At 37.7% G+C, this 9,469-nt stretch overlaps 1 pseudogene; it reads right to left on the bottom strand.

The window, feature by feature from the left end:
- Positions 1 to 6,016: 6,016 nt before the first annotated feature.
- On the bottom strand, positions 6,017 to 9,004 carry LOC125344568 (annotated as a pseudogene).
- Positions 9,005 to 9,469: the final 465 nt, after the last annotated feature.

The raw sequence follows: 9,469 nt of genomic DNA, 5'->3' as shown, positions 1-9,469 counted from the left end.
ATGAGAAAAATCACCCATCTCACAGAAAAATGCAAAAAGTTGGATGTTTGTTTTAGTTTTCTCAGCTGATTTAAGCATTCTATACTGAAGTTAGCAAGGAAAATCTTCACAGTTGACATTTGGTCAACTAATGGCAAAAATTCCCTTGTGCCATAACTCACCATTTTAGCAAGTTTAAAGTTTGTCAAGAAAAAAAATTAAGCTGAAAGAACTTTTTAATAGTGACTGTGATAATTGGGAACAATAAAAACGTTTGAAAACACTTGGTATGTGTGTTCATCTTACAAACCTTACAATAGTAACTATTTCATATGTTCCTATACTAACATTTTCTTTTCTGTAACTTTTAAGGAAAGCACCATGTTTAAAAGTTGATGGGGAGGATATGGCCAAAAAGGAAACCAACTGCACTGTAGGTGGGAATGTAAACTTGTTCACCAACTCTAAAGATCAGTATGGAGGTTTATCAGAAGGCTAAACATAGAACTCTCCATAAGCCTAGTAGCCTGGTATTTGGGCATCTACCTAAAAGACTACAAGCAAGATCACATTAAAGCCAACTATATTCATTACAGTACAATTTGCCATTGCTAAAATATGGAACCAACCCAGATGACCCTCAGTAGATGAATGGATCAAGAAAATGTGGTACTCATACACCATGGAATTCTATGCCTCTATCAGGAAGAATGACATTGTCCCATTCATAAGGAAATGGAAGGACTTGCAAAAAATTATACTAAGAAATGAGCCAGACCCAAAGAAACACATGATTTATCTCATTGGTAATAATTAGTACAGGGCTAGGATAGTCCTAGCAGAAGATCACAATTGCTTAATACCTGTGAACAGGGGCTGGGTATATAGCCTAGTGGCAAGAGTGCCTGCCTCGGATACACGAGGCCCTAGGTTCGATTCCCCAGCACCACATATACAGAAAACGGCCAGAAGCGGCGCTGTGGCTCAAGTGGCGGAGTGGTAGCCTTGAGCAGGAAGAGGCCAGGGACAGTGCTCAGGCCCTGAGTCCAAGGCCCAGGACTGGCAAAAAAAAAAAAAAAAAAAATACCTGTGAACATATGAACACATAAGATGATGCTAACTGAAATGAACTCCAAGTTATGAAATAAGTGGTTTACCATTGTAGTTGTTATTTTCATTGTACCATGTAAAATTACGTCATTTTCTTCTCCATAGTTTTGTACCTGATGTTATTGTTACTGATTTGGGTACCCTGGGTATTGGATATATGTTTATTGGAACTAGGCAAGGGAAGGGGAACATTAAAATGGAGAGACAAAGGGTGAAAGGTGAACCAATGCAACAGCACTACTTACAAAACTATACTCTGTAATCCAACTGTACAACTCATGGATGGGGAGGGAAGTGGAGAGAGGAAAGGTGGGAAAGAAATGAGGGAGGAGGTAACAAGTTGGATAAGAAATGTACTCACTGCCTTATGTATGAAACTGTAACCCCTCTGTACATCACTTTGACAATAAATTAATTAATAAAAGAGAATAATAACAAATTAAAAATAAGAAAAAATTGATATGGAATGAGTTATCATATTTTAAAGAGTACAAACAGAAAATGTAATATATTCTCATGGAGAAATTAAATATGTGAACACTGCATATGTTATTTGCTTTGACTTATACAATCTAGTATTGTTAGTTGTATCACACAAATATATAACACATTTTAATGAAATATTTAAAAAGTGAAACACCATACATTTAAATATTAAGCTCATATTTTACATGAAATAAGTGTATTTTATGAATACACTTTTATGAAACTTGCTACTTTCAGTTAATAGGCCCCAAATACCTGTGCTTTGTATATTATAGATTTTGTTGCTTGGTGTAATACTAAGGATTAATTGTTAGGTTCTTTGATTTGAATCTTAAGCACAGTGAAAAACTTGGATTACTTTTGACCACTCACAGCAAAATGATGGAATCTGATCAGCCTAGGAAACTATTTGTAGGAGGCCTTAATGCTGAGACCAGTGAAAACAGTCTTTTAAAGATTTGGACACATAGCAGAAGGAGATTCTTAGACTCAGTCTCTGTGTAGGTAAATGCCTGTTGAATATATTGAATAATATCTTTGAAACACTTAAAGTAAAATGACTCTTCTTGAAACTTGAAGGAAAAATACTATTTTTCAAAGCAAACACTGGGGGTTGGGAATATGGTCTAGTGGCAAGAGTGCTTGCCTCATATACTTGAAGCCCTGGGTTTGATTCCTCAGCACCACATTTATAGTAAAGGCCAGAAGTGGTGCTGTGGCTCAAGTGGCAGAGTGCTAGCCTTGAGCAAAAAGGAGCCAGGAACAGTGCTCAGGCCCTGAGTCCAAGTCCCAGGACTGGCAAAAAAACACACACAAAAAAAACAAAAAAACAATAAAAAAAAAACAAACAACCAAAAACAAAAAAAATCAAAGCAAGCACTGACTTACTGCACCACCCTAAGCATCTCATAACACTGAAAATCAAAATAACAAATACGTTGTGTAAGTGATAACATACATCATATTTCATGTCCTACTTAGTTTAAAGCCTTTTGTTGTTGGTACTTCAAATACAAATTAAAATGTAACATTTTGGCATTTTAAGAAACATTTTAAATGCTATAGTGTTGTGCCTATTATAATATTTGTTCATGAACATTTATTTTTCATGTACTTACATAAACTAAGATGGTGTTTGTATATTGCAGTAAATTTACTGAAGAATGGGGAAACCAAGAGGTCTAGAGGCTTTGCTTTAGTTTCTTTTGAAAGCCCTGCAAATGCTCCGTGGGCAGCCAAAGTGATAGATGGAAAACTATGCACCTTTAAATAACATCCTTCTTTTCTTCAGCACTTTATAGTATTAAAGTCCCCGCCCCCTGCAGTTCCTAAGGTGATTATGCCTTCTACACTCCTTGATATTTTGTATTGTAATGTACTCAGAAATGGCTGGGAGTCATGTACCCATGGTTTGTGCCTAAAATTATATGCACTTAGGCAACTGAGATCCCCAGATCATTTTGCTAGACACCTATGCAAACAAAACCAATAAACCTTTATCATCAGTTAGCCAGAACAAAAGCCAGAAGTGGTGTAAGGGCTAGAGCACTAGATTAGGGAAAACTTGAGCAGGAGCTTAGAAGTCCTGAGTTCAAGACCTAGAAAGAGCATAGTTCAAATCTAATGAATGGAAGTAGATGGAAACAATGCATTGAACAGATACATTAAACTTGTTTCATGTTCCTGTTCCAGTATCACTTTGAATAGTATGTAAGCTTTCAAATGACTAAAACTTGCCTAGCATTAGTGGGTCATTACTGTAATCCTAGCTACTTAAGTGAGTGAAATCTTCAGGCTGCTAGTTTCAAGTACATGAGACTCCAGCTAAACATAACCATCAAAAGTCCAGGTGATAGAGGTGTTGCTCAAGTGGTAAAGGTCAAGCCACCCTACCCTACCCTACCCTAATATGCTTAAGGTCTTGAGCTGTTAAGTCTGGTACCAGAAAAAAAGCTATAACTTTAAAATGAAAACACAAGGAAAAGAAAAGGAAAACACAATGAAAAAAATCTATTATTACATATAAGAGGTCTAAGGGTTCTGTTTGTTTTTCTCCTTACTTTCCATCATCTTGGAGTTTGAACTCAAGATTTATGCTTGCTAAACAGACATTTAACATCTTTAAAAATTATTTTCATTGTTACTATAAAGATGATATACAGAGATTATAGTCACGTTAGTATATGTATTTGGGACCATGTCACCCATGTTCTACTTCTTACCTTATATCTCTTGCTTTTTGAGCTAAAAGTGCTGCTTATTTGCCTGGCCAGCTTAACCTACAATTTGCAAACTTATATCCATACCTAGCTTGGTTTGCAAAACTTGAATTGATAATTTATCTTCCTGACCTCCACCCTCCACCCAGCATCATGGAAGTATTTTTGTGAAATAAAACCATTAAAGAACACATAGGTATGGACACACTGTTCCTGTTAGAAAATGTTTGAACAAGGTGGGTTTGAGCAAGATTTGAATTCAAATACATAATCAATCAGTTCTGGTTGGGAACTGATGAATCCTCTCTCTCCTTTCTTTGTATTCATCATGCAGAGTGACTTTAGTAAAGTCATTTTATTGATTATTGATTATACAGTAGTGATTACTGAGCACTTATTTTTTTATTCTGAAGACAGTCTATCTATTTTCTTCCAAGATCTTTAGTTCTAGAGATAATGTCTGTCTAGCCTCTTTTATTTTCTTGGTGGCCATGTCAAAACTTGAACTCTGGTCCCTAAGCTCTTGCTCCTCCATTTTCCTCTCACACAGGTGTCTTTATTTTAACCAGTCAGTGAGTCCTAACATTTTTTTTCATGACGTTCCAATATTTATTTACTTTTGTCACAAATTTTAGGTCTGCAATGAATGTTTTGGAAAGCAACAGTTCTGGTTTTCCATCAATATCCTACTATATTATTTACAATTTGACAAAATCTATTTTCTCCTGTTCTAATATTTCTCTATTTGTTGAGGTCACCAGAGATGACAAACTTCTTACTATGATTTTTCAACCCCCAAAAGGAGGATTCTTTTAGATGACTATCAGGTTGACAATTAAAAGTTAGAACAGGCCAGGAACCAGGGGCTCACACCTGTAATCCTAGCTACTCAGGAGGCTGAGATCTGAAGATTGTGGTTCAAAGCCAGCCTGGGTAGGAAAGTCTGTGAGACTCATCTCCATTTAACCACCAGAAAACCAGAAGTGGCACTGTGGCTCAAAGTGGCTGAGTGCTATCCTTGACCTGAAGAGCTCAGGGACAGAGCCCAGGCCCAGAGTTCAGCCCCTCACCCCACCCCCCCCCACACAAAGTCAAAACAACTGTAATTGAAAGGTTCTATCTTTTTTATGCTATGAGCTTCACTAATGTACTTTTGCAGTCCTGAGTGTCTTGACCTAGCTAGAAAGCATCTCTGTACAGTTATGCTCAATTTGTAGGCAAAGTGGGTTGTTACACAAAATTTAATGAAAACTTAAATAACTGAGTGTAAAATTATACCATTTCAAAAATGATTACAAATGTCTTTTTTATCTTGGGACCTGCTGTTCAGGATAGATGCCTAGGAGTGGTATGGCTGGGTCATAGGGTAGGTCTATATTGAGCTTTTTGAGCTTTTTTCAAAAAGACATTTGTACTTCCATGTGTATCGCAGCACAATTCACAATAACCAAAATATGGAAACAACCCAGATGCCCCTGCACAGATGAATGGATCCAAAAAATATGGTACCTATACACAATGGAATACTGCATAGCGATTAGGAATGGTGATATATTATTATTCGCAGGGAAATGGTCAGACTTGAACAAATAATGTTGAGCAAGACAAGCCTAGAACACAGAAAACAAAGGGGAATGATCTCACTGATATATGACTGTTAAGATGGGGTGACGGAGAGACAGTAGAGACCAGGTCTGTGAAACCAAAAACTGCTTGTCAAATGGTATTTCCCACAGGATTGGAGCAGCAACCCAACAGTATGTAACTAAAACCGAACCAAAAAAAAAAAAATGATTACAGGTGAACAGTTACTGTTTCTTAATGGACAATAGTAACAAATAAAAATAAAATAAGCCAGATACAAGTAGTTCACACCTGTAACCATAATGACACAGGAGACTGAGCTAGATCTGAGGGTCACAGTTGGAATCTTAGTGGGGCAAGAAAAGTCCATGAGATTCAGATTTCCAATTAACCACCCAAAAGCTAGAAGTGAAGCTGCAGTTCAAGTGGTAGGTAGAACATTAGCTTTGAGGGGAAAAAGAAAGCTCAGGGATAGCAGCTGCCATGCCCAAAGCTCAAGCCACAGGACCCCCTTCTCTCCTCCACACATGCTCTCTCACCAAAAAGTAAAAAATAAAAATAAACAAAAGATACTGGGTTCTATAAGGAACAGTGAGTTAAAACAATGAACATATGGGAACTGCAAATGGAAGGAAAGCCTACAAAATGTACTTAAATGGAAAGCTCTCACAGAGAGCGGTGAGAAATTCTGCATTTTCTGGATCTATCTTTTGTGCTCTCTCATAGTACTTGGCTGACTGCCTTTTCTCCCCCTCAAGCCTGTAAACAAAACCTAGGGCCCATTAGTTCTGCACATCCAAAGCGATGGGACAAAGTCTCTCCATAGCCAGTTTCTTCAGAGCACCTATCAGTTTTATTCGCAAGGATGACCTACCTCTCTTTGACCTTTCAGGCTTCCAAATAATGATGGATGGCAGTACTTTCTGATTTATGGTGAAATTCCTGAAAGCGGCCATAGTGGTAGTGGATCTGATATTTGTGGTCATTGGTTATGTTCTCCAGAGTGAAGGCTTTCTGGAAAACATCTTCAGCATTGCTGTAAGGGCCTCCCTCTGCGTACATTTTGGCCAGGTCCATGCAGGCAAACGCAAACATCGAATATCGATCCATGGCTGCTTTGAAATGGAAGACACCAGATGCAATCAGCTCATCCACCTTCAGTTTGTCCCTTCCTTTAGGTCTGTTGCGAGTTGCGTTCTTGATCTGCATCATTTGTGCCTGGTAGCAAAGTCCCATCTGGTGATGCAGGAAAGAAGAGGTTGGCATCACCTCCAAGACCTCTTTTCAAAAACTCAAGGGCTTTGTCCCAGGCAATTTTCCTCCTGTAGAATTTAGCAGCATAACTAAGGACATAAGAATGGGATGATATCTGTTCTAGAATCTCCTCAATATAACTTTCCCCTTCTGATTCTGCGTGGACATTCTTGAAGCTTCAGGGCCAGAAAACCTTAATATAGCTGTTATCTGGGTTCAGGGTCACAACCTTTCTTAGAGGCCCCAGTGAAAAGCTCTTGACAAATCCTTCTCTGTCAGATCTTTACCAGCCATTCAACGGACAAAGGCCTCATCTCTAAAATATATGCAGAACTAAAAAAAATTACCTTCTTCCAAAACAAAACCGCAAAGAACCAATAGCCCCCTCATCAAGTGGGCTAAAGACTTACAAAGAGTCTTCTCTGATGAGGAAATGAGAATGGCCAAGAGACATATGAAAAAGTGCTCTACATCACTGGCCATAAAAGAAATGCAAATCAGAACAACATTGAGATTCCATCTCACCCCAGTAAGAATGTCATATATCAAGAAAACAAAACAATAACAATTGTTGGAGGGGATGTGGACAAAAGGGAACCCTACTTCATTGTTGGTGGGAATGTAAACTGGTTCAGCCACTCTGGCAAGCAGTATGGAGATTCCTCAGAAGGCTAAATATAGAACTCCCCTCTGACCCAGCAGCCCCACTTTTGGGTATCTATCCAAAAGATCACAAACAAAATCACAGTAATGCCACCAGCACAACAATGTTCATCGCAGCACAATATGTCATAGCGAGAATCTGGAACCAACCCAGATGCCCCTCAGTAGACGAATGGATCAGGAAAATGTGGTACATATACACAATGGAATTTTATGTCTCTATCAGAAAGGATGACATTGTCCCATTTGTAAGGAAATGGAAGGACTTGGAAAAAATTATACTAAGTGAAGTGAGCCAGACCCAAAGAAACATGGACTCTATGGTCTCCCTTATTGGGAATAATTTGTACAGGTTTAGGCAAGTCATAGCAGAGCATCACAAGGCCCAATAGTTATGCCCTTATGAACACATAAGACGATGCTAAGTGAAATGAACTCCATGTTATGCAAACAATTGTTATATCACAGGTGTAACTACTTTCAACGTCCCATGTGTATCTGTAGCTTCTATTATTGATGATGTTCTTGTATCACCTTCCTGTGGTTGTACCTACACTATCTCTGTAATCTTATCTGAGTATATTGGAAACCGTGTATACTGGTATTGGAAGTAGGAAATTGAAAGGGAATACCAAATTTGACAGACACAGGGTAAAAAAAGACAAACAACTACAAAAGCAATACTTGCAAAACTGGTATAAGTGAACTGAACACCTCCGGGGGGTGGGGGGAGGGAAAGGGGTATGAAGGACAAGGTAACAAACAGTACAAGAAATGTATCCAATGCCTAACGTATGAAACTGTAACCTCTCTGTACATCGGTTTGATAATAAAAATTTGAAAAAAAAAGAATATTTTCAGTTTTACATAAAAGAAAAAAAAAAAAGAAGTCTTCAGAAGTTTCACTCATGGTGGCCAGGCCCCTGGGCTCTCAGGAGGTGGAAACCCCTGTCTCATGCCTTGGGACCCTGGCTAGATCCGTGTGAGTGGGGTTGGCAGGGGTCAGTCCTAATGTTTTGCTAGTTAATTGGCTATATGGTCTCATGGATGTTGCTGGCCAGGATGGCTTTAAATCATTGTTCTAAGATCTCTAGTCTGTGTGTAACCAAGAGCACTAGTGTAAGGCAACAGTAGTTGGCTTTAAATGTTCTCATTGTCATAAAAAAAATTTGATTTTGCTAATATTGCAGTCATTCTGTATTCTGTTTTCATTTTTTCTTACATAATTCTGGCATCTTTTGTGGTTCCCTTAGTCTTTAAGCCCTGCCCAATACACGATCCTATATTTTCACTTTGCTCTTAACAGATAGTACTTTCTGGATCTGCCTTATATAGATTCTCTTTAAAATATTCATGAATTTCCTAAATATTTTATCCTCTCATGATCTTCTGCATTTTTGCTTTCTGTGTAATATGCTTTTCATTTTTCAACTTTCTTCTATAATTTTCACTTCTCTTTCTGTTTGTTGATGTTTGGTTCTTTAAGACATTTTCTTTGGTGTTTCTCATGTAAAAGATAAAATTTCAGAGAAACTAATGGTGGCATTTGGCTCATGGTTTGATTAGGTATACAGAAAAAATGATACTTAAAGAGTAATTATTTATTTTGCTTTAGTTTTCAGCAAAAGGACAGATAGTTGTATCTGTAAACTAATATTTTAACTTTCCATCTAGCAATATTTTATCAGTTTTTACTTTGTGTTACACATTACTGTAGTAGTAGAAAATGGTTCTGAAAAAGAACAAATGTTCTGGGTATTTTTATCTTGGGTGAAGGAAACTGAAAACAGTTCACTTGATGGTAGATACTTGTTGATTGAAAATATTAATAATTTGTTATATTCACAATAAAATGTAAATCATAGGCATAAAATTTAAAGCAAATTAGATGGCATTATTGATAAAATACTTTATCTTTTCAGTATTTGAATGGAAAAGTAATTAGAGAGCCAGCATGCAAACCATCTTCTGACAGTCGTGGTACAGGGTTGCAGCACTTTTAATAACCTGGAATGCCTAGGATCCCATGCAATAACTGAAAACCACCCTCAGCTAGGGCACAAAGCATCAGGGGACAAAGTTCAATCTGGTCCTATGCAGATGGACACTACTAGCACTGCAACTGCACCTGTCCCATAATCATAAAATTCACTTTGAAGTCTAGCTCTAGACTT

This window comes from Perognathus longimembris, unplaced genomic scaffold, assembly GCF_023159225.1.
Source record: "Perognathus longimembris pacificus isolate PPM17 unplaced genomic scaffold, ASM2315922v1 HiC_scaffold_157, whole genome shotgun sequence".
Lineage (NCBI taxonomy): Eukaryota > Metazoa > Chordata > Mammalia > Rodentia > Heteromyidae > Perognathus > Perognathus longimembris.
This window is presented reverse-complemented; position numbering and strand designations above follow the sequence as displayed.